Here is a 24,865-nt window from a genome sequence, read left to right as displayed (position 1 = left end):
TTTCTGATATAATTGGTTTGGGCTGTGTGCGAGGTCCCAGAGTTGTTTAAAGCTCCCTGGGTCATTCAATGGACATCCAAATTTGAGAATAACTGACTAATTCTCTAAGCATGGATATCTGAGTCATCATTCTCACTTCTTTCGACTTAGCACTTCTATTAGTCCGTTTTCACACTGCTATAAAGAACTGCTGAGACTGGGTAATTTATAAAGGAAAGAGGTTTAATTGACTCACAGTTCTGCATGGCTGAGAAGGCCTCAGGAAACTTACAGTCATAGCGGAAGGCAAAGGGAAAGCAAGGCACCTTCCTCACAAGGTGGCAGGAAGGAGAATGAATGCAGGAAGAACTATCAAACACTTATAAAACCATCAGATCTCATGATAACTCACTCATTATCATGAAAACAGCATGGGGGAAACTGCCCCTGTAATTCAATTACCTCCACCTGGTCTCTCCCTTGACATGTGGGGATTATGGGAACTACAATTAAAGATGAGATTTGAGCGGGGACACAAAGCCTAATCATATCAACTGTTTTCACCATTTTCTCCAAGATGTCACAAGGCCCCTAACCCAGCATCCTGTCTCCCTTTTTATCCCTTGTCATCCATCTTCCCTGATGGCTGTCAGAGTGACCTCAATGAAGCACAGATCTGACCAACCCACAACCTAGATTAAACGTGGCAATGGCTTCCTACCACCCTTAAGGCATCTTCATCTCCTTATTTTTACCTGCTAAGCTCTTTTCCTTGAGTAGATCTCATACTCTTGCTACAGCCTCTGCCTGAAGACCACTTTCTGCATTTAGCAATGGTTTAATCCATTCTGTAGGCTTATGTTTAGATGCCATCTGTCTTTGAGATATTCTTTGTATAACTACATCCCTAAGGAAATCAATTGCTCCCTCCTCTGTGCTCTTAAAGCACAAAGCTGTTAAAATACTGATAATTTTACACTAACTAGGCTGTGCTAGATTGTAAGCTCACTGTGAGCAGGCAATGTTTCATTCATTTTTCCATCCTATGGGTACAGCACACAGTATAATAGAATTGCTATAAGGAACTAATAATAACAGTTATTGAATAAACAAAGAAATATATTAATAAACACTTAATTGTTCTTTTCAAATGTAACTGTCTTTGATTTTTTTTCTCTCTGTAATTTCAAGTAGGATAGTTTCATCTCTAAAAGAGATTTCTAAAATGGTACCCCATGGTTGGCAACCAGAGAGATAAAGGTCTGGCTCCTGGCTTCTTATATAAATTGTTGCACTGATTTTGAGAAAGTGAGTTAGCCTTTTGACACAACAGTTTTCTAATCTGTAAAATGGACACAATAATTTTATGAACTTATTTCACAGAGTCATTAAGAAGGTTTAATGAGATAATAGCTCTAAGACACTTAGCATAGTATCTGGCACGCAGTAAGCACTCAAAAATTATTTTTATTTTCTTCTCCACAAAGCCCTCCTTGCTTATGCCAAGCCTCAGTGATGCCTCTCTTTTTCTTTCTTGTTTGTATTTATTTACTTAATCAATATTAATTGAAGGTCCCATACTCATGACATATGCTTCTCTAAAGTGCTGTGAGATATATGTCTCACAATTATTCACTGTCAATTAATATTTATTATTTATGTATTATTAGATTAGTTACATATATATCAGTGGAGAGGACCAGTGTTGCCCTTAGGAGCTTACTTTCTAGTATGGGAAATGAGATAAAATATACAAAATAAATAAGATATACAGAATACATGATGGAGGTAAGTGCTATGGAGAAAAAGAAAAGAGAGGGAAAGAGAAAATAAATGTTGGGATAGGATTTTAATTTTAAGAAAAGGGGTCAGGTACGTCTTTGCTGAGAAAGTCTCATCTGAGTGAAGACCTGAAGGAGATGTGGAAATCAGCCGTGTAGGTTTCTGGGGGACAGAATTTCAGACAGAGGGGACAGCAGGCAGGCTAGTGTGGCCAGAGCAGAGTGGCAGGGATGGGGGTGGGGTATAAGTGGTGAGTTCAGGGAGGGAACAGGGAGTATGGTCCTGTCAGTTGTTTTAAGGTCTTTGGATTTTACTCTGAATAAAACGAGAGGCCTTTGGAGAGCTGTCAGTTCTGGAACCACAAGTCTAACAGGTTTATTAGGATCACACTGGTGACTGAGTTAAGACCAGGCTGTATGGGGCAAATACAAAGGAAGAGCCTCCAAGAAGTAATCTGGGTGAGAGAAGACTGAGAGTTGCAGCAGGCTGGTCACAGGGCAGATGATGAGAAATTGCTGGATCCAGGATGTATTTGGGAGGTAACACAAACCAGTTTGCCATCAGATTGGGTGTGGGGTGTAATCAAAAGAGGCTTTTTGTTCCGAGCAACGGGAAAGGGAAAGATGAAGTTGCCATGAACTGAGACTGGGGAGTCCATCAGAGGAGTAGGTTTAATGGAGAAAAATGGGGACTTCAATTTTGAAAATGATAAGTTTGAGACACCCAAGGAGAGATAGCAAGTATGCTGTTGTATATATCAAGCTGAAGTTTAAAGAAGTGGTACAGAATAGAGGAAATTTGAGCTATTGGTATGCAGGTGGGATTTGAAGCATGAGACGGAATGAGGTCACCAAGAGAGTGAATGTATATAAAGCAAAGAGGGTGTCCAAGGGCTGAGTTCTGAGATACTTCAACAGCAGAAGATGATGCTGAGAAGCAGAAGCCAGCTAAAGAGACTGAGAAAGTGCTGGCGGTGAAGCACCAGGAAAACCAACAGATCATGTAAGATGTCTCAGATGCCAAGTGAAGAAAGCATTTCAAGGACAAGGAGGCAGTCAACTGTATTATATGTTGCTAATCAGCGAACCAAGATGAGAATTGATGTCTGACTTTTGTGTTTAGCAATGTGGGTGTCAATCATTATAATAATTAGGTTTATATATAATAACCTTGATAACAACAATTTTGGTGGAGAGTGGAGGTGAAAGTGTGATATAAGAGTGATGAAGAGAAAATGAGTAGAAAGCTTATTCATCAGCTATGGGTTTTATACAAGTTACAGAACCTCAAATCCTCCCTCCCTCTGTTCCTCCCTCCCTCTGTTCCTCCCTCCTTCCATTTCTCCCTCTCCCACTCCCTTCCCTTCCCTTCCCTTCCTTTCCCTTCCCTTCCCTTCCATCCTCTTCCCTTCCATCCCCTTCCTTCTTTCCTCCTTTCCCCAATCTGTAAAGCAGAATGATAGTATCTTTTTTATGTATGTAAATCATGACAATATATGATATGTCATCAATAAAAGATAGCCTCTTCCTGCTCTTTTAGGATCCTATGTCTTGTGTTCTCAGTGGCTGTGATAGTATTTGCACAAGTAGGTGTCCATTAAATGTCCATGGATGGAGACGAATTAGGTCCTTAATTCTGCTTCTGACCCAGGTGTCTGGTTATTTGTTTGGTGCAAACAACAAAAAGTTCCTGTTAAAGGTGATAGCTGAATGTTGGAGGCCACTACCAGCTTTTCAGGAAAGAAGCCTTTTGGCTCAGAATTTCATGGAGCTTCTGACTGTAAATAAAAATTGCATTGACTTCTGCTTGGAAGTGGGGATGGGAGGTCTGAGAGTAAGTGCACTCTGTCCAGGGCAGCCTCCTGCGGAAATGATTTCCAGAGCAGAGTGCCAAAGTGCTTTCGTAAATGACTCTGGCTCACCCCTTTCTCTATCTTCTGCCCTGTGTATACAACATTTATAAAAATAAACAGTTGCTGGAGGCATTTGGGAGGAAGCCAAGGTGAAGCACCCAGCAAAAGAAACAGATACACCAGACAACTCAGAACTCCCAAGAAGAGTATAAGTTTTCAGAGGAGGAAACAGAGGGACTAGCGGATGTTTGGGAGGATGGTGATAGGAGAGGAATGTATGAGTTTTAGAGTTTCCATTCTGTCCACTCTTGGCTTCTCCTTTCATGCACCATATTGTTATGAGTGAATGAGAGCGAATGAACTTCTCCACTGGACTGCATGATCCTTGAGGGAAGGGACCCTCAAATGAGTACTCATTTTTGGATTTGGGTTATTGATCCAAATATGATACATTTATCAAATACCTACTTCATGACAGGAACTCTGCTCCTACAACCACATTCATCATGCATTAGATGCTCCATAGTTAAATGAGCATTCCTTCACCCTTAAGAGTTAGTACTGCATTTGCTCTACTGGGCGCAGTGAACATGTCATATCCTCATAAAAGCCAGATCTAAACTCCCACCATAGGCAGAATAAGGCTTTTCCTCCTGTAAACTTCATGGCTTTTCACATTTCCCTCACTGAAATCTCTGTAATAGAAGCTCACTGAGTGTGAGGCTTGGCTTTGCTTACCTGTACACCCCACTGCCTAGAACAGTGCCAGGCATATAGTAGTTGCTATGGTCTGAATGTTTGTGACTCCCCCAAACTGCAAAATTCATGTTAGAATCCAACATGATACAATAGCATTAGGAGGTGAGGCCCTTTGGGAAGTTATTAAGTCCTTAGGGCTCTGCCCTCATGAATGGGATTAGTGCCCTTATAAAAAAGGTTCAAGAAAGGTATCTTGCCCCTTCCACCATGTGAGGATACAGAAAGTGCCATCTAAGAGGAACAGGCCCTCACCAGACACTGAATCTGCTAGTGCCTTGACCTTGGACTTCCCAGCCTCCATAAATATAAGCAGCAAAATCTGTTGATTATTAATTATCCAGTTTAAGCTATTAATATTTTGTCATAGCAGCCTGAAAAGATGAAGTCTGTAGGTATCCCATTAATATGAACAAATGATTAGTACCCAATTCCTCATTATTTTAAAGTCAAATATTTTGAGTCTGTCTCTATTACTAGGCTGTGAACACTTTGATGGGAGAGGTGGTGCTATTTTCTTCTTAATTTCTCCATTTCATGGCATACAAAAGTGACTTAGTAAATGGTAATGGGATAAATGTATAACCAAACTTTCACTGTTTTTTATGAATTTCTTTTAAATTATTCTTTGCTCTATAAAATCTAACATGTAATTTTATTACATAAAATGTGTATTACAAAAGAGATACAGTCAAAGGCTCTTGCTGAGATAAGGGTACTACAGGGAGTTGTGGAAGGATGTGGTATGTGTGGTATGACCCAGACTGATGCCACCAACGAGAACGTCAGAGGACGGGCCATGAAAGCTAAAGAATGAATTTCAGTACATTGTGTAGTCAAGTGATAAGTAGTCCTGAATTTGGCAAGGGGTGAAGAAAGAGGCGAGAATAGGGAGATGTTTATTCAGACAAAGAAAACAGCATTTTTTATAGCATATAAGTGATAAAGTGAAAGGAAAATAATAGAAGTTCAGGAAAATGATAGTAGTTCAAAATGGCCAAAAGGTAGATTGCAGGTGGGCAGGGGCATCCAGTGGAGAGAAGGCACAGAAGTGAGGAAGTCAGGGACCATGTCAAACAAAGCCATGTTATTCATGAGCAGGTTAGCCTCTGCCTGCTTTCTTTCCTCAATGCTGAATCACCTATTTTCTGCCCTGATCTTCATAAACACACAGGGGCATTAGTTAGATAGGTAATCTACTAGAAAAACTAATGAGCTGATATCAAGAGAAACTAAGTCAGTTGAAAATATCTGGAAATATCCGGTTGGTAGAACTGGACCTAAATTCAAAATCTCCACACTTCGTTTTTTTTGTTTGTTTGTTCTTGTTTTTAAGACGGAATTTTACTCTTGTTGCCCAGGCTGGAGTGCAATGGCGCGGTCTTGGCTCACTGGAACCTCCATCTCCCAGGTTCAAGTGATTCTCCTGCCTCAGCCTCCCAAGTAGCTGGGAATACAGGTGCTTGCAACCAGGCCTGGCTAATTTTTTGTGTTTAGTAGAGATGGGGTTTCACCATTGTGGTCAGGCTGGTCTTGAACTCCTGACCTCAGGTGGTCCACCCACCTCGGCCTCCTAAAGTGCTGGGATTACAGGCATGAGCCACCATGCCTGGCCAATCTCCACACTGTTAAATCCAAATGGCAGCAGTAGGAATGGAAACTAGATAACATCTTTTATGCCAATTCTAATTAACTGGTAGTGGATGTCTGTAGTCTGTTTTCAGTCTGTGATCCAAATGTGCTCTAAAGAAATGAGAACTCAGATTGATTCACCGTGATGCCTCGGGAGGGCGAGGGGGAAGAGCAGGCAGCCCCACCTGTCATGCATCCTGCATGCCCTGCAACAGCATTGTGCAATTCTTAGTTACACCACGCAGACCTCTATTTCTCGGTGAATTCTTTCTAAATGATTATGACTCTTCATTTATCCCCTTTTTTTGTTGGAACACTTCTTCACTATGACGCATACCAGAGATTTTCCTAGAAATCCAGAAAACTGCTAGTGTGGGCCAGTCAGGCTAGTGATTACGAAATTCTCCAAATTCAAAAATGGTTCATTTGAATCAGCCAAACCAAAGAAAACTCTTACCACCAATTCCCTGCTACAGATTTTTCAAGCTAAAGTGAATTAGGGTTATCCAATTACACATATATTAACAGTGATTACTACCTTAAGATGACTGCATTTCATTGCCACAGGAAGCATTTTAGTTATTCAAGACTTAGATATTGAAAAATGTATGCAAGCTAATGTGTCAGCCCTCCCATAGTATGATATTGGTGATACTGGTATTTTCTGTAGGTACTCACCATGTATTTTCCTGCCATCATGATAGCACATTTCACTTAGCAGCTATTTTGTAAATATTTATTAAATGCATAAAGGAATGAATTAATTGATGCAACAAATAGGTCAAATAGGTAAATGAGTGAAGGCAGAAATTAATTATTCTTACCTAACACTAATGAAACTTTTTGAGGAGAAGAACCATGTATTTTTACCTTTGTGCTGCCTTGGAGGCTAGCATGTTATCTAATATGTAATGGTTTTTTATAAAACAGATATAGATTTATTGGAATATTATCACTCCTAGTAGATTAAATGTGTTTAAATACTTTGGACTATAGTCTATGGATATGGACTTCATTCCACATGCTTTTTCAAATTCTTCGCAGATTCATTTATTAAATAGGGAATCCTTTTCCCCATTGTTTGTTTTTCTCAGCTTTGTCAAAGATCAGATAGCTGTAGATATGCAGCATTATTTCTGAGGGCTCTGTTCTATTCCATTGATTTATATCTCTGTTTTGGTACCAGTACCATGCTGTTTTGGTTACTGTAGCCTTGTAGTATAGTTTGAAGTCAGGTAGCGTGAGGCCTCCAGCTTTGTTCTTTTGGCTTAGGATTGACTTGGCGATGCGGGCTCTTTTTTGGTTCCATGTGAACTTTAAAGTAGTTTTTTCCAATTCTGTGAAGAAAGTCATTGGTAGCTTGATGGGGATGGCATTGAATCTATAAATTACCTTGGGCAGTATGGCCATTTTCACGATATTGATTCTTCCTACCCATGAGCATGGAATGTTCTTCCATTTGTTTGTATCCTCTTTTACTTCATTGAGCAGTGGTTTGTAGTTCTCCTTGAAGAAGTCCTTCACATCCCTCGTCAGTTGGATTCCTAAGTATTTTATTCCCTTTGAAGCAATTGTGAATGGGAGTTCACTCATGATTTGGCTCTCTGTTTGTCTGTTATTGGTGTATAAGAATGCTTGTGATTTTTGCACATTGACTTTGTATCCTGAGACTTTGCTGAAGTTGCTTATCAGCTTAAGGAGATTTTGGGCTGAGACAATGGGATTTTCTAGATATACAATCATGTCGTCTGCAAACAGGGACAATTTGACTTCCTCTTTTCCTAACTGAATACCCTTTATTTCCTTCTCCTGCCTCATTGCCCTGGCCAGAACTTCCAACACTATGTTGAATAGGAGTGGTGAGAGAGGGCATCCCTGTCTTGTGCCAGTTTTCAAAGGGAATGCTTCCAGTTTTTGCCCATTCAGTATGATATTGGCTGTGGGTCTGTCATAGATAGCTCTTATTATTTTGAGATATGTCCCATCAATACCTAATTTATTGAGAGTTTTTAGCATGAATGGTTGTTGAATTTTGTCAATGGCCTTTTCTGCATCTATTGAGATAATCATGTGGTTTTTGTCTTTGGTTCTGTTTATATGCTGGATTACATTTATTGATTTTCGTATATTGAACCAGCCTTGCATCCCAGGGATGAAGCCCACTTGATCATGGTGGATAAGCTTTTTGATGTGCTGCTGGATTCGGTTTGCCAGTATTTTATTGAGGATTTTTGCATCAATGTTCATCAAGGATATTGGTCTAAAATTCTCCTTTTTGGTTGTGTCTCTGCCCGGCTTTGGTATCAGGATGATGCTGGCCTCATAAAATGAGTTAGAGAGGATTCCCTCTTTTTCTATTGATTGGAATAGTTTCAGAAGGAATGGTACCAGTTCCTCCTTGTACCTCTGGTAGAATTCGGCTGTGAATCCATCTCGTCCTGGACTCTTTTTGGTTGGTAAGCTATTGATTATTGCCACAATTTCAGATCCTGTGATTGGTCTATTCAGAGATTCAACTTCTTCCTGGTTTAGTCTTGGGACAGTGTATGTGTCGAGGAATTTATCCATTTCTTCTAGATTTTCTAGTTTATTTGCATAGAGGTGTTTCTAGTATTCTCTGACGGTAGTTTGTATTTCTGTGGAATTGGTGGTGATATCCCCTTTATCATTTTTTATTGCACCTATTTGATTCTTCTCTCCTTTTTTCTTTATTAGTCTTGCTAGCGGTCTATCAATGATGCTGGGGAAACTGGCTAGCCATATGTAGAAAGCTGAAACTGGATCCCTTCCTTACACCTTATACAAAAGTTAATTCAAGATGGATTAAAGACTTACATGTTAGACCTAAAACCACAAAAGCCCTAGAAGAAAACCTAGGCATTACCATTCAGGACATAGGCATGGGAAAGGACTTCATGTCTAAAACACCAAAAGCAATGGCAACAAAAGCCAAAATTGACAAATGGGATCTAATTAAACTAAAGAGCTTCTGCACAGCAAAAGAAACTACCATCAGAGTGAACAGGCAACCTACAAAATGGGAGAAAATTTTCACAACCTACTCATCTGACAAAGGGCTAATATCCAGAACCTACAATGAACTCACACAAATTTACAAGAAAAAAACAAACAACCCCATCAAAAAGTGGGCAAAGGATATGAACAGACACTTCTCAAAAGAAGACATTTATGCAGCCAAAAAACACATGAAAAAATGCTCATCATCACTAGCCATCAGAGAAATGCAAAGCAAAACCACAATGAGATACCATCTCACACCAGTTAGAATGGCAATCATTAAAAAGTCAGGAAACAACAGGTGCTGGAGAGGATGTGGAGAAATAGGAACACTTTTACACTGTTGGTGGGACTGCAAACTAGTTCAACCATTGTGGAAGTTAGTGTGGCGATTCCTCAGGGATCTAGAACTAGAAATACCATTTGACCCAGCCATCCCATTACTGGGTATATACCCAGAGGACTATAAATCATGCTGCTATAAAGACACATGCACATGTATGTTTACTGCGGCACTATTCACAATAGCAAAGACTTGGAACCAACCCAAATGTCCAACAATGATAGACTGGATTAAGAAAATGTGGCATATATGCACCATGGAATACTATGCAGCCATAAAAAATGATGAGTTCATGTCCTTTGTAGGGACATGGATGAAATTGGAAATCATCATTCTCAGTAAACTATTGCAAGGACAAAATCCAAACACCGCATATTCTCACTCATAGATGGGAACTGAACAATGAGAACACATGGACACAGGAAGGGGAACATCACACTCTGGGGACTGTTGTGGGGTGGGGGGAGTGGGGAGGGATAGCATTAGGAGATATACCTAATGCTAAATGACGAGTTAATGGGTGCAGCACACCAGCATGGCACATGTATACATATGTAACTAACCTCCACATTGTGCACATGTACCCTAAAACTTAAAGTATAATAATAATAAAAAAATAAAAATAAAAATAAAATTCTTCACAGATTCTAGCACAGTATCTTCTGCTTAGTAAGGTTAGACCTAGCAATGTATGTTTTATGTCGTCTTTGGGATTTCAGTTTCTCCACAAGTGGTTCATGAATAACTTGTATCACAATATTAATATTAGAACCCAGCAGAAATCATTCTTAGTTCCAATTCCAAGACAAAGCATGAGAATTTTTAACAAGCTTGTTGGGTGGTTCTGGTGAACAAAAGTTAGAGAATCATCTTCTAAACTAAGAGCTACTTCAGGGTAGAACTAAGTTTATGCATCTTTGACTTTCTTGTAATGCAGCATAATTCCCAGCTCACAGTTGGTCTTATCTATTGAATGTAGGAGCTTTCAGAGTAAGTTACCTGCTGGCTGTGATGACTGTTGATGTGGTTTGGATCTGTGTCCACCTCCCCTCCTGCCCCCCACCAAGTCTCCTGTTGAACTGTAATCCCCAATGTTGGAGGTGGGACATGGTGGGAGGTGATTGGATCTTGGGGGTAGATTTCTTATGAATGGGTTAGCACCATTCCCTTGGTGCTGTTCTCATGGTAATGAGTGAGTTCTTGTGAGTTCTGGTTGTTTAAAAGTGTGCATCTTCCCCTTCCCTCTCATGCTCCTGCTCCTGCCGTGTAAGATGCCTGCTCCCTCTTTGCTTGCTGCCATGATTGGAAGTTTCCTGAGGCCTCCCTTGAAACAGAAGCTGCTATGCTTCCTGTACAGCCTGAAGAATCATGAGCCAATTAAACCTCTTTACTTTATAAATTACCCAGTCTCAGGTATTTCTTTATCACGACGTGAGAATGGACAAATAGAACTGTCAAATTGGTGATGTACTACCAAGGTAGTCAAGTTAACAGGCGATCTCAAAAGGGTGAAATTGTGTATCATAGTTGTTTTTGCCAAAGTGCTTCTGGCAGTTAGGAGAGAGTGCCTCAAATTTTGTGAAACTAGGCGTTCCCAACACTGCGCATGGTCTGGGACCTTATCTAAGGTATATGCTACCCGTATTGTTGAGTTCACTAATCTCTGAACTCCACAATACCACCTACTATATTGACATTGATCAGGCTCCCTGTAAACAGACTCCAAGGCTGAGATTTGTGTGTCAGAAGTTCATCAAGGGGTGCTTTTGGGAGATACACCTGTGGGAGTGTGAAGGCACTAGCGCTGGGCAAAGGGAAGAGTTGGGTCTCATGCAGTCACAACAGAGGCTTCCATCAATCCCACTGGAATCACTGGAGCTGGGATGGCCTTCAGAGTTGTGCCACATGAGGCAAGGGGGCCATGTTTTTGTACCCCACATTGAAGAGTACTGGATATGGGCTGGCCCTGGGAAGAGGTGTGACCTAGGGTGAGGAGGCTCCCTGAAGTAGAGGGCAGTTGGTAGCTGGAGAGTGAACAGCTGGATAGTGAACAGCAATCCCAACATCAGGGAAAAGGAGCCCCTTAGTCCTGAAGAAAGGTAACTGCATGGCACACTACTGCATCCAACATGTAAATTATCTACAATAACCATTTCTGAAGAATTTACAGTTTGAAGATAGTACACTATGTTGCAGTAAATCATAGGATTTGGAGTCAGGAATAATGAGTCTAAATCATACTGCTTCTTTTTATTAGCTGTGTAACCTCCATAAGTCACTTAAATTTTCAGAATCTCAGGCTTTTATTTGTAATAGTGGTGTTTGCCAATGCCTGGCTCCTGGAAGATGATACATACAAGCACCTCTGCCTCCTCACCCTTTCCCCTTAAAGGTTATTTAGCATTGTCTTAACATTCATTCATCTGTCAGACATGCCTTTTTTGATTTGACTAATTATATATTTGTAAAACTAAAATGACTTGGGCGTAGGTACAGTTGTATCCCTTGAGCATGTTTACCAAATTGGTACCTTTTGAAAAAAATAACTTTATTTTATTTTATTTTGAGACAGGGTCTCACTCTGTAGTCCAGGCTGAAGTGCAGTGGCATGATTTTGGCTCACTACAACCTCCGCCTTCTGGGTTCAAGCAATTCTCCTGTCTCAGCCACCCGAATAGCTGGAATTACAGGCGTGTGCCACCAGGCCTGGCTAATTTTTGTATTTCTCTGTAGAGACAGGGTTTTGCTATGTTGGCAGGCTGGTCTTGAACTCCTGATCTCCAAGTGATAAGCCCACCTTGGCCTCCCAAATTGCTAGGATTACAGACATGAACCATCGTGCCCAGCAGAAAAAAATAACTTTAAAAGGAAGTACATTGACAGGCTTTACATTATGACATTTTTTATCATATTGTGATAAAAAAGTAATTAAAGGAAACAATATGAAAAAAATTAACCACTTATTTAAAAAATATTTGAGTGCCTATACCCTATGCTAGCCCTATTCTGTGTGCTTAGGATTTATCAGTGAACAAAGTAGATGGAAATCCTCTCTTTTTCAGAGCATACCTTCTAAAAGGGAACTAAAAACAAATTTAAATAAATATACAAGTTTGTTAGAAATTAGTAAGTGTGGGAAAAACAAGGCTTTAGGGAGGATGTAAATTGCAGTTTGAAATAGGGTGATCAGAGTGAGCCTCATTGAAAAAAATGGCATTTGAATGAGCATTGTAGGTGTTATGGGAGTCAGCTTTGAAGAAGAGTATTCCGAGTAGAGATCACAGCTGGTGCAAGGATCCTGAGGCAGGAGGATGCCTGTCATATTTGAGGAATAGCAGGGAGACAGGTAGAGGAGGCAATCAAAGTGTGATGCTTTGACTATCCTAGCCTCTCCGCCAACACACAATTCAGGGTCTACCCTCCCAAAGCCATTCCTAAGCCCCTCCCTAAGCCCCTGCTCTGCTGGAGTAGCCCACACTATGTTACGTTCATTCCTCTTCACTTTCTAACTCCACACGTGGAGCAGGAAACCACGCACATCATGGAGTATTATTATGCCAGCTCTCCTCTTTTTCTATAGAAACCACAATAGTGGACTCAGTCTAGAAAACATCACCAGGATAGAATAAAAAACATACACACACAAAAATCTAAGTTACACAGAAGCCTGGAACTGACGTCCCCAAATCCTATTTCAAACACAAGCCTGGAATTGACACCCCAAATAAGCTTCCACAAGATGACTCAAGGCCAGTCTTCATCTTGCTTCAGTATGTGCATGACAGCCACTAAGAGAAACTGATCTTCAATGTTTCCACAACTTGAATGTTTCATCCTGGAGTGGAATTTATAAAATGGAAAGAAAAAAATAATGATTTGTGGTATAAGTAACAATGCTGCCTCTCAGACGTATTCCGCCCCTGTGATCTGGATTCCATTTGGATCGAACATTTTCATAGATGTTCACACACAGGGTGGTTCCCATTGCTTAAATTCATACTCAACTCAGCTTTAGTATCCCAAAATGATCTAGTGATGGATCTCACAATCTTGTAGAGAAAACTGTTCAAGATTTTAACTGAAGTCGCTGACCTCCAAATCTTCTGTGATTTTATTCCTGAGTATTTGTGAAGAAGGAAAATTCTGGATCCTTTTCCCCATGTTTAGTAAAAGCTACATAATTTCAGTCCTTGAAAGCCAGAAAACCTACATATTTGCTGATCATGATTTGGTGCATTTAATAGTGTGCAGCTCCTTCTGAAAGACCTAAATGTTGTTATAATATTTCTGATGAATTATCCAAAACACATTTTTGCTCTCTGATTTTTCCCCAGTGTCTCTAAAAACCATTTTGACAATGCTACCAAATAACTGTACTTTTTGTCAAGATGCTTAAAATTCATCAAACTCTTTTTTATCTGTAAGAAAGAATCCTATAACTGGAACAGAATGACAAAGATTTGACACCTAGCACTTCCATGTATTACTTTCTGATCTGAAGCCAAACACTTAGGCATTCTGCACTACAGTGTCCAAGTCTGACTAAGCTACTCACAAAAAACTATGCAACTGTACTGTGGATTAAGCTTTGCCAGATAACTATAAAGTGATATTCAAGTGAAAGAGTTATTAAGGTCTGCTGCTGGTGGTCATGGAGGTCTCCTTGTCCCTGACGTAAAATTCTATGACATACAGCGCAGTTGCTTAGATTTTTCTAATCCTTTAAAAAAATCAAAAGCGCGCACATGTGCATTTTCTTATTCTACTAATATTATGTCTGTTTCCTTTGGGAGTTAACCCCTCTGAGTCCCAAATCTATATCTTACAGCTCTTGAAACACCATCCTGTTTCTCACTAGGAGAATCAGTTTATGTTAATAATTAAGAACTCAGACTCCAGGGCCAGAAAGATTGCAAATTCTTTCACTCACTAGCTGCCATGGATAAATTTCTTCACTTCTCTAAGGCCAAGTTTTACAAAGTAAACATAATAATGGTAATTACTATACAGGATGTTGATTGTATTTAATGAAATAATGCATATAATTATTTTAGCATAGTGCCTGCTACATAGCAAATGCCTTAAAATTGATTATTATTGTTGTTGTTGCTGTTGTTATTAATGTTATTATTTAACCATAAATGTTATATAACTCTGTTTTTTAAGTTAGGCATTGAGATTTTGTCTGCCAAGAAAAATGACTCTGGGTCATTAAGGTTAAAATGTTTAACATGAATATAATGTTATTAATACACTTTTCTCATAGATCATCACTTCTTTAAAAAAGAAAGCCATTCTGATGCATTATTCTGATCTCTGTGTTAAAAGGAGTTTGGAGTGGAGGATGGTGGGGAACTGAACCATCAGGTTTAACTGAGAATCCATTGTAATTAAGGTGCTGGGCTAAGAATAGAATTGAGATATTTGGACTCTAATCAATATGTACTTAAAAGAGAGAGGCCTTTCAAGTGGAAGAGAAAAGGGTATTTGAGCAGCAATTCCTCTGCTACCATGTACACTGCTCCCTCCAATTTCTCTAACAAAACACACATGTAGAAACTTCGATGTCCAGGTTGCTTTTACTAGCTATTCCCAGTTTGTCCAGCTCTCATTACAACCTGATGTCTTTTTCCCTGAGAGATGAAAAAAAAAAAAAAAAAAAGCTTGAAGTTTATGCAGGTACTTTGTTGCAATACAGATCCTGATGAAATTTATGATCTTGCAGACTTCTGTTTGAATCTTAGCTCTGACATTTACATTAGCTGTGTGACCTTGAGAAGATTCTGAGCATCTCTTGACATATTTTCCTCTGATCCAATGTGATGATTAAATGAGATAATTGAATCTATCATTTCTTGAGTGCCTATCATTCTTCTTGTCCTAGGCAAGGTGAGAGATACCAAAAAATCTTTACATAGAGTCCAACTTTAGGAGAGATGAGATATGTATGTAAATCACACTGCGCTATTATGCACATAATGATGACTTAATAAATGATAGCTGTTTTATTATTGTTATTATTATTAGCAGTAATCATATGATCATGATTATCTGCTATTGAAGAGCACTGGGCAAGAAAAGACACATAGGTTTTCTAGGCAATGGGAGCAACCAGAGCAAATGTGTTTGGGCTGGAACCCAAATGTAATTGGGACACTGAATGCATGTGTAAAGCTGACAACACTTAATAATTGCAAAACTCAGGAAGTAAATGTTGAGTCTTAACCCTACCGCCACTCCCCAGTAAACACTGGTAAGTGCAAAACCAAAAGTAGAAGGCGAAGATTTTGATTCACCTCAAGGCAGCTCATTTTCCTGCATCCTTATAGCTAGGACTATGCCTTAATCTTTTCTCCTGAGCAAAGGGACTATGGGAGAGAAGTTCAAACTTCGAGCATTTCTGAGGTGAGAGGGTTTAAAGAGAGCATCTCTGATTGCCCCTTGGAAGTTTTCACAGGTTTCTTTTTCTCTAGATGTGGCAGATGATGGGGTATAGGATACAGCCTTGCTGTCCGATATAAAACAAAGGAGTACAGTGAACTAGGATGCCAGAATATCAAAATGGAGCTTGGTGTGTTTGCTCAGTTCCTTCTTTGTTTTATATTTTGGGAAACTGAAGCTCAGGGAGGGGAAAACTTGGGTAAAATCATGTAGCCAGAAGGTAGTAAAAACTACAGCCGATAGGAACCCAGGATGTGTGGCTCAAAATTGAGCGCTGTTTTTTTGGGGGCTTTTTTTTTTGTTTGTTTTTTGTTTTTGCCATATAACACAGTTGTTTGACTCCACAGAGCATATTACAAAAGAGTATAACTGCAAAATGCCTCAGATACCTGAGGCCTCTCATTTTAGAGATGGGAATACTGAGTGAGGCCTGCAGAGAAAAATGGACTTGTCCAAGGTAATAGTGAATAAATTGTTGCATTTCAATTAGAATGTAAATCTATGTACTCAAACAGTATACTTTCTAGTGCCCACTCTCACACTGTTGCAAAAAGGTCATGGGCTGGAGAATTTTGGGAGCAGTCTCCACTCCTTGAGGTTTTCTGCATATAGACCAGGAGTCAGCCTTTGAAAGCCTTAAGCTTGTGGTTGGCCATGCTCCAGGTTGGCTGCATGCACCTCCCAAGTGGCAATTCCCATGAAATATCTCACAAAAACATGGTGGAAAGGAATGAGATCTTTTATTAAATCTGTTTTAGGCTTGTTGCCTGCTGGACTATCTTGGCCAGTTCAACTTCTTCCTCAGTTTCTTGGCTCTTAAACATAAAGTACAAGTGCTGAGCTTGGGAGTCCAGAGGACTCCAGAATGCTGACCTCAGGGTGAATGATCCTGCGGGTGCTCTTTGTACACAGAGCACCTATTGGCTGAGTGTTGCTGGCCAGAGCTACCTATAGAGATAAGCCATTCAGCTCCTTGGCCAGGTACTAGTGAAAGAACCACAACAAACAAGGGCATCTGGAAACATGTAATCAGAATTGGCACACTTGCAGGGGAAATGCAGTGTAGTATATTAAATTATTTCTGCAACCACAGCTCTGTATTTAAAAGGGAAAAAATAAGCACACATAATGTTTCATATTTCAATTTTAAAAGAGGGAGGCTTGGTTTTTAACATCAAACACAGAGTTCAGGGCAAGGCACACAGTTGGATTTGTAATTTATTTTCATATGCTTATTTATTTATTTATGGCTAACCAAGTTCCACAAAGAATTTGAAGCAAAGGATTTGTATTTTTTTTTTCTTTTCCAAGTTTGTTTAGGCCAATAGTTGTCACTGAGTGGCTTATCATTGCACTAGAAATTTGGGGGACAGATAAAAGAAGACGCGTCATTCTTGGCCTCAAGGTCTCAATCACAGGAAACAAAGATAGAATGATGATGATGATGATGATGGACACAATGTTATGGTTTATCAAGTATTATCACATGTGGTAACCTAATGATCTTCTTAGGTGATACTGCAAGCAAATATAATTTCCTCTAGCTTACACAAAGTACTAAATTGATACGATGTAAAGAAAGGAAGAATGGTCTACTCAGATTCACTTGGCTGATAGTTGGTAGAATCAAACCTGGATTCCCAGAATTTTAAAATGGAAAATAAAATCCTTGATTGACCAGTTCGGGCACTGAGATAGAAAAGAGGAAGAAAGGCTGAAATTGTTTAGAAATGCTTTATGAAAGACACGATATATGACTAAGCAAGAAAGACAAGTAAGAGTTTGTTTTGGTGGAATTGAGAAAGAAAACAGCAATGCAACGAATGACTTCTCCTCCCTTCACAGAGGAAACTGACCATGTTTAAACACATTCCATATCTACTTGATGTTAAATGCTTCCTGAAGCACATCCACTTGCCTTGTTTGCTATCCAGAATAGCACCACAGGTGGTTCAAACTATCTTGACGGTTACAAAGCCCAGCTTTCACCTTTTCCTAGGTGAGGGACTAGTTTTGGTCATGGCCTCCATCAGGACCACTGCAGTTAGAGCCCGAGAAGCTCCAGTCTTGATGGGATCCATGGAGCCTCTGGCCGCATACACAGGCTGGGTGGTAAAACCCTTTTCACATTCACCTGGATGATACTTGGTAGAGTCAAACCAGGAATCTACCCACCAGGAAGACTTTTGTCAATGGAAAACAGGAACAGAGAAGGACGTTGATAGACACATTTCTTTTTCCATTTTTCTATCCTACCTTTGTCACGCTGTTTTGAGATGCAGCAGCCTTAAAGGACCAAACAACCAACTATGTTTTCTTGAGAAGCTATAACCATCTTATAATGGCTTTCCCTTAAAATATTATGTTCGCTTATTTCTACAACATCAAACTCTCCTTGTTTTTTCTTGTTCTTTCTGCTCACACCTTAGTTTTCTTTGGAATTCTTAATATTGAAATGCCCAGGTCTTCGTCTTTGGACACTTTCTTATCTAGGCTTAATATTTTTGGGTGAAAAAGCATTCTTATTGCAGATAAATATAAAATGTTTTATTTTTTAGCCCAGACTTGTTTCTTGGACTTTCAGATTTGTTTATTAAATGAACTGCCTGATCAGTATTTCTTTGTGTACGTCTAATCAGCATCCCAAACTTAACATGACTACAACCCAACCTTTTATCTTCCACATATACAGCAAATAAACAAACTTACTCTCTAGTAGTTTTCCCCACCTCATGAAGTGCCCGTTCTAACCTGCAGTTGCTAGAGTAACCTTTGACCTCTTTTGTTCAACATCCCCCTACCATCTCCAATCCGTTAATGAATACAGAATCAATCCATTTATCCCCCTTCCACAGCAAGATGCCATCGTATTTTGCTAGATTAGTACAGGAGCCTCCTAACTAATAATATCTTTGCTGCTACCCCATTCCCCTAGTTTCAAGGCAGAAGACTGAGCAGCTTTTTTAGAACATAAATCAGATAACAGCTCTCCTTAGCTTAAAACTCTCTTAAATTTTGCAACTTGCTCAGACCGGAAGTCTGTCCTTAAAATGGCCTACAAATCCCTCTCCAATCTGCCTCCCCATGATGTCAATAACCTTTTCCTTTCTGTTTCCACATCAACTATCTTAGACTCTTTGTCCCTCCTCCAACATGCTACGCTTGCTCTCTCCTTGGGCCTCTGCACTCGCCATTCCTCTGACTAGAGGTAAGGTACCATAAATAGGTGCCTGGATCACTTCATCACCTCTTCAGGTCATTGCTCCAAAGACATCTTCTCAAGAAAGCCCCTTCTGACCACCTTATATAATATTCCCACTGAACTCATCTCCTTTTTCTGCTTTATTATTTATTTATATTGATACATATTTGATGTACATATTTTGGGAGTACATGTAATAATTTCATACCTTCATATAATCCTAATCAGGGTAATTAGGATAGCCAACACCTTAAATATTCAGCTTTTCATTATGCTAGAAACATTCAACTTATTCTCTTCTAGCTAGTTTGAAATGTACAATCAAATTAATGTTAACTATAGTCATTTAATTTTTTTTGTATATGATTTCTCCCATTAAACATGTGTCTCGTTTCACTTATTTATTTGATGGATTGTCTATATCTATCCTCTCATTATAAGCACCATGAGTCTTGTGCCCTCCTCTAGCCTCCTATCCCCAGCCCCTGAGACAGTATCTGGCACATGGAAGATGCCCAATAGATATTTGTTGAATGAGTGAGCACTCTGTCTCTTTGCCCTGAGTGCTCTATGATTGTCTTTCCTTTGGGATCAGTGTTTCCGATTGCTGAGGTGATGAGAAGGGTGTGGTAAAATGCCTTTATGGTCATCGCTTGCTACTCAGAGCCTCAACAGAAGCTGCAACCCCCCCACACCCCAGCCACGTGCAGGAAAACACAGCACATCCTCTGCAGCATATATGACTCTGGCCCTTAACAGAGAGCAAGAGCATTAACGTGAACATAGTCCAGGCTTACAAAAGGCTGTCTCTGATCTATCAGTCCCTTCCCTCAAGCAACTTCCAGGCTCACAGGGCAGGTAAAGCATTCCCAAGCAGCTGGTATAGTGTGCTGATGGCAATGAGTTACAGAGTGACATTTGCACATGCAAAAGGGAAGGAACAGTATTGGAAAAAGGCTTTAAGTTTTTATTTGAGCCAAATCTTAACATGGTATTTCAATAAGCAAAAATAAAATGAAAAGGGGACATTAAAAAAAAAAGATATTTACCATGGGACCATGGGACTTGAGAGAAATGGATTCTGGAAGCTGTGGCTGAGCATCTGAATTTATTCAGGTTCTGAAGGGCAGCATTATGAGTGGACCGCAAGATCAACAAAGGCCTCACAGAGCCAGGCATTTGGTGACAGTTTGTGAGAATGTAACAATGCAAAATTTAGCCTGTATTGGCTGTCATTATCCTAGAAGTCTCTTTCAGACAATTTAAAGGACTCATGACAACTCTTAAGAAAAAAAAATACATATATCAAAATGTGTATTTGAGGGAAGTAAAACGTTCTGTTTGGCTTCTGTACCAGGGCTCGTTAGTGAAGAATGAATAAAGCAAGTGTTATTATTATTATTATTATTATTATTATTATTATTATTATTATTACAATGATAATTCATGTGGTTGCTTGTGTGGAGCAAAGAAATTCTTGTGTAAATGGCCTTTAATAGTAGTTGAAGAACATCTGGACTCTCATGTATCAGGTCAGCTTGCAGAGAATTTTACTTTTAATTTACTGGCTTTTGTGTTCATTCTTTCACTTTTTAAAAGTTGGGAAAGTAAATGCAATTTTAACAGGACAAGCAATTTACACTATAAAATGTATTTTGTGGTTCCGTTAGTGAATTGAAGCTCTAGCATAGGCAGCTTATATGCCAATCCATTAAAATATATCTGCCCTCAAATAACAGACAAAAGGATCTAGGACTAGAAGATAATAATTTTGAACCCCTGCCTTGCTAATTGTTAGCTGTATGAACTCAGTTAGACACTCCTCCAAACCTTGATTTCCCTCTTTGTGAAACAGAGAAAATACTAAGGCTATTTCTAGGAAGATCCAATGAGATAAGATCTAATAATATGAAGTGCTTTGCAAATTATAAATCTCAATTTGTCTAGAAAATTTGTGTTCTTATTGCAGTTATTGCTTATATATCAGTTCTTCTGTCCCTTCCTCAGTGTCCTCATTAAGAGATGCTGACAAAAATCAGTTGCATTTATATATACCATTAAACTATTTGAAAAAAATTAAGAAAATATTGTCATTTACCAATAGCGTCAAAAAATAAAATAAAAGACTTTGGAAAAATTTTAACCAAGGAAATGAAAGATGTGTTCAGTGAATAAGATATTGATTAAAGAAGTTGAAAAAGATACAACTAAATGGAAAGATGTTTTATGTGCACGGACTGGAATAAGTAATATTGTTAAAATATCTATACTACCCAAAGCGAGCTGCAGATTCAATGCAATCCATATAAAAATTTTAATGGCATTTTTTTCATGAAAATAGATAAAACAGTCCTAAACTTCACCTGAAACCACAAAAGACCCTGAATAGACCAAACAATCTTGAGCAAGAACAAAGCTGGAGGAATCATACATTGTGATTTCAAACTATATTACAAACCTATAGTAATTGCAAAAATATGGCATTGGCATTAAAAAAAAAGACATATGGACCAATGGTACAGCATACAGGACCCAGAAATAAACCCATGCCTATAAGGTCATATCTTTGACAAAAACTCCAATAATACACAATGATGAAAGTACAGTCTTTAAATAAATGGTGTTGGGAAACTGGATATCCACAAGTAAAAGAATAGAACTGAACTCTTATCTTATATCACAGGCAAAACATAGCTAGAAATGAATTAAAGAATGTAAGACCTGAAATTATAAAATGTCTACACAAAGACATAAGGGAAAAGCTCTTTGACTTAGGGAAAAATCTCTTTGGTCTTGGCAATGATTTTTAAAAATATGACACAAAAAATCACAGACACCAAAAACAAACAAATGGGACTATATTAAACTAAAAAGTTTCTGCACAGCAAATAAAACAATCAACAAAATGAAAAGACAATCCACAGAATGGGAGAAAATATTTGCAAACTACACATTTGGTAAGGAATTAATATCAAAAATATATTCAAAATTCATACAACTTAGCAAAACTCTAAGAAGAAAACAAAACAAAATAACAACATACAAGCCAATTAAAAATAGGCAAAAGATTTGCATAGATATTTCTCACAAATAGACATATGAGTGACCAATGGGTATGTTAAAAAGTGCTCAACAGCACTAATCATCAGGGAATTGCAAATAAAAATCACATTGGGATATTACCTCATACCTGTTAGGATGGCTATTATTGAAAAGACAAGAGATAGCAAGTGTTGGTGGGGGTATGAAGAAAAGGGAACCCTTACACTATTAGTAAGAGTGTAATTGGCATGGCCATTAAGGTGAACAGTTTGGAGGTTCCTCAAAAAATGAATAGTAAAACCACTAAAAAAATGCTCCATAAATCCCACTTATGGCTATTAATTCCATTGCAAAGGACATGCACTTAAGATGCCAAAGAAATATCTGCACACCCACATTAATTGCAGTATTATTCACAATAGCCAAGATATGGAAACACCCAAAGTGTCTGTCAATGGATGAATGGATAAAAGAAGTGTGGCATATATACACGATGAAATATATTCAGCCAGAAAAAAAGAAGGAAACCCTGCCTTGCGACAGCAGGGATGAACGTGAAGAATATTAGGCTAAGTGAAATAAACCAGATACGGAGGGACAAATTCTGCATGGTCTCACTTACATGTGGAATGTAAAAATGTCAAACTCACAGAAGCAGAGTAGAAAGGTGATTGCCAAAGGGTAGGAGGTGGGAGAAATAGGGAGATGTTCAAAATGTACACACTTTCAGCTGCAAGATGAATAACTTCTGGGGATCTCAAACACAGCATAATAATGTTGGTGACTGTAGTTAACAAGGCTGTATTGTATACTTGAATTGTGCTAAGGCAGTAGATCTTATGTATCCTCACCACACGCACACATGAAAGAAGGTGACAGATGTATAAATTAGCTTGATGTTGATGATCATTTCACAATGTACACATTTATCAAATTATCACATTGTGCACCTTAAATATATACTGAGCAATATTTATTGATTGTACTTCAACAAAAAATAAGACAAAATTATATTTAAAAAAAAAACAGACAAAAAACAAAGATATGCTGAATTTAATTAGTCTCTGGTTTTATTTTTCCTACTCCTCTTCCCAAAGGCTCAGTGTTAGTGGATTCACAAGCAACCTGTACTCCTCAAAGAAAGATGATAAGATGAAGGAGATCTCTAGAACCAGCAACTGGGGCTCTTCCTTCAGTGAAAAAAGTGGGTGTATGCGGACTCATCCATCCATGAATCTAGATTGCAGGGATGTGACCTATGTAATGAACTTGCTACTTATTGCTCATCATCATCTTCTTCAATGACAAAAAAGAAAATAGTAACAATGAATACGTCTCTTGGGCAAAATAAATAATGAGATTGTTACAGGTAACTCTTTTAAAAATCTTTTATTGTAAAGTATTTCATAGATAGATAAAAGGTTGGTACCCATAATATATGAAGAACCTTAAAAATCAGTAAAAATGTCAATTTAAATGAGCCAAGGTTATATATAGCCAATTGACAGAAGAGAAAACATAATGGCTTATAATGGCCTAAAAATATAAAAATATGATTTACCTCATCAGTAACAAGGGAAAAGTAAAAATGAACAATCCAAAACAGAAACAAACCTAACAACAGTGACAGACCACTTTACATCTAACAGCTGGATAAAATTAAAAATCTAATGTGTTCTATTGATAATTCAATAAATTCTAATTGTCTTTAGTCCTGTATATTTTAGCCACTTTAATGAACTTCTGTGGGTTTTTTTGTGTGTGTTGAAAGAGGTCAAGGAACATTATAATTATAATGATATAAAGTATTCCATTTACTTATGAAGTCTTGTGCATTGCTTTGTAAATTTTTCACTCAATGACCAGCTTAATGCACAGTTAAATTTAAAAAAACCTTGCTGTTTCAGTCAGTCTTTGTTTACCAAAGATTCCCTCTTTTTCCATCTTGGCTCTGAGGTGTACTTATTCCATGTATCAGAAAAAACTAAACATTTCCTTAATAAACATTGATTTTGTTCACATCATTTTAACCATCCAGGATTTAAGCCACTTCAAAGGGCTTTTTTTCTGCACTAAATGGGACATTGGGCTCAGCGACCTTTTAGCTTCTTTCCAACTTTGAGATCATATAACTACATAGATTCCAAATGCATTTTTAGTATTTTAAACATACTATTCAAAGAAAAGTCAAAGGATTGGTGGAGAGGATTGTGAGGGTGGGCTGGGCATATGTGGGACGCAGTAAGGGGTGGAGTTGGGGAGATCAAGTGGTACCAATTGTGGGGTGGAATTCTGTAAGCAGCCATGGGTCACAGATGAATCTTACAGAGGGCTTAAAGAGTAGCATGTGCACAAAGTTACAGTCACACAGCATTCACTCTGGAAGGGTTGATGACATCTCTGTCTCTACATCAGGTCCGCAGCCTCTGGAGGTGGGTCCTTGTAACCACCCTCAGATTCATCTGCAGTGTTTATTTCCACAGTTCCCTGGGAATCTTCCCCCACAGGGCTCTCCCATCCTGTCCCAAGCTGAAACCTTCCCTCCAAGTTCTGTCTCCCTGATGTTAGAATGGGTACCACCTGCAAGCCATACCATGGAACTATTGCCTCCTGCTTAGAAGAGACTTCTGGGAAACACATTTGCCTTCCTGCACATCTGGCAGTTTATGTCAGGGCCTTGGGAGGAAAGATCAAGCTCTTTGAAAATGAGATTATATTTGCAGTGGTTTATCTGGCTTCCCAGAGAGTGAAGAGAGATGGGATGGGTGCTGAGGAGAGGAAAGATTTGCTCAGAGCCAAGAACCCTGGCCTGAGAGTC

General features: G+C 38.8%; 1 long non-coding RNA gene across 1 annotated transcript in view; it reads left to right on the top strand.

Moving 5' to 3' along the window:
• Positions 1-2,578: 2,578 nt before the first annotated feature.
• Positions 2,579-24,865, top strand: part of LOC101145468 (uncharacterized) — a 37,370-nt gene continuing 15,083 nt past the window's right edge. Inside the window, exons 1-2 of the long non-coding RNA XR_010130340.1 lie at positions 2,579-2,763; positions 23,145-23,416. This is a non-coding gene — a long non-coding RNA (uncharacterized lncRNA). The remainder of the gene's footprint in view (positions 2,764-23,144; positions 23,417-24,865) is intronic.

Source organism: Gorilla gorilla, chromosome 13 (assembly GCF_029281585.2).
Source record: "Gorilla gorilla gorilla isolate KB3781 chromosome 13, NHGRI_mGorGor1-v2.1_pri, whole genome shotgun sequence".
Classification (NCBI taxonomy): domain Eukaryota; kingdom Metazoa; phylum Chordata; class Mammalia; order Primates; family Hominidae; genus Gorilla; species Gorilla gorilla.
This window is presented reverse-complemented; position numbering and strand designations above follow the sequence as displayed.